The sequence below is a fragment of the Micropterus dolomieu genome, linkage group LG23 (genome assembly GCF_021292245.1).
Source record: "Micropterus dolomieu isolate WLL.071019.BEF.003 ecotype Adirondacks linkage group LG23, ASM2129224v1, whole genome shotgun sequence".
In the NCBI taxonomy this organism is placed as follows: domain Eukaryota; kingdom Metazoa; phylum Chordata; class Actinopteri; order Centrarchiformes; family Centrarchidae; genus Micropterus; species Micropterus dolomieu.
Window position 1 is genome coordinate 4,939,665 of NC_060172.1, and position 1,592 is coordinate 4,941,256.

Consider the following 1,592-nt stretch of genomic DNA (forward strand, 5'->3'; position numbering starts at 1 on the left):
CGGTTCCTGGTAAATCTATTTCAAGTAGCCGGCTATTTAAAAATGCTAAAATATTCTTTGTTCATCAACGGTGATAAATTACCTGAAACTCCCGCGAGGTGTGGACAACTCGGCACAACACCAATGAAGCTGGGGCTCGGCCTCGTCAGCAAGTGTTCCTCTTCTGCCACAACACACGCTACACCTACACATGCACACTGACGCTCTAGGGTTAGGGTTACAATTTTGGATCTATTCACGCACTTTAAAAATAGTTATTGAAAGTTTTTTTCAAAGGGGTATTCAATTAGAATTCAAAGAGGTCCAGTTAGAGAAAATATCCCGAAGCAAAGGTCCGGAAAATCAAAACGACTAACTTGCGTTATCATTCAGTGCCATAACATATAGTTGTATCAACATATGTTTTTAGTCAACAACGGACTGTCAAATCAAATAATATTTCAGTCAGTTTTCATATCAAACTGGAGGGATAATAAATAATAACTCTAGTAATAAGCTCTAATAATAAATTCTAAATTTAAGTGAACTAAAATAAAGTGCCTAATTTTTAGATATCATAACAAATGAACAGTTGTAATGCCTCCTCATCTCTTTCATTCCCTCTTACAGAGCTACCACTCCTACTTTCTCTTGTTCAGTGAAAAACGTGAGCTCTAGTTTGTCCTGCCAGCTAGCATTGGAGTTCTATGAGATATTCTGGTTTTGAACTGCCATGGGAGGAATGTACTTGTAAGAATCTGTACATTCTTGATTAAAAGCCATGTAAAATCTCTTTTCCCTTTCGTCTCCTCAATTCGTGTGTGTTTCCAAAACGTCTCTGGTGAATCTCAATTCAATTCAAATTAGCTTTATTGGCATGAATGTGTAACAACAATATTACCAAAGCATCATACAAACTACATAAGAACAATCAACACCATACATTTCATTAAACAAGTAATTAAGGCGTAAAGTAATCAAAGTGTATGTGTGTTTGTGTTAAAAAAACAAAAATATATTAAAAATTAAAATTAAATAAATAAAATATATTAAAAATAAATAAATAAAACAGTAAGCGTGTGTGTGTGTTAAAATTTTTTAAATATATTAAAAAATTAAAATAAATAAATAAATGAAACAGTAACGTGTGTGTGTGTGTGTGTGTGTGTGTGTATTAAATGACAAAAAATAAAAAAAAATTAAAGCTGCAAGCAGCGTTGGGCGGGCCCTCGCACTTGTAAGCGCGTCCGCGCGTGAGCCGGCCGAGTTGCACATTCTGGAGTTCTGCCGGTGCGGCTGTGAATTTCCTACGCGTTTCCGACGCCGCATGAATGTGCTATATGTCACTTCCTGTGTCCCCTATGTGGAGCTACATAGCACTTGCCGCTATGAATATAAATCGGTATTGACGTGTAGATGTCTGCGGGGTGGGAGAGTTATCAAGCACGTAAAGTTTGTTTCAGATGTGAACATGTACACTGAACAATAATGTACCCACACAATAAAATAAATTCCTTTTATATTTCCCTGCCTTGTTGTTTATGTGTACATACAGAGGAAGAATCGTTACTGTGTGTTAGAGCATGGGAGAACAGTGGATACTTTTAATACAG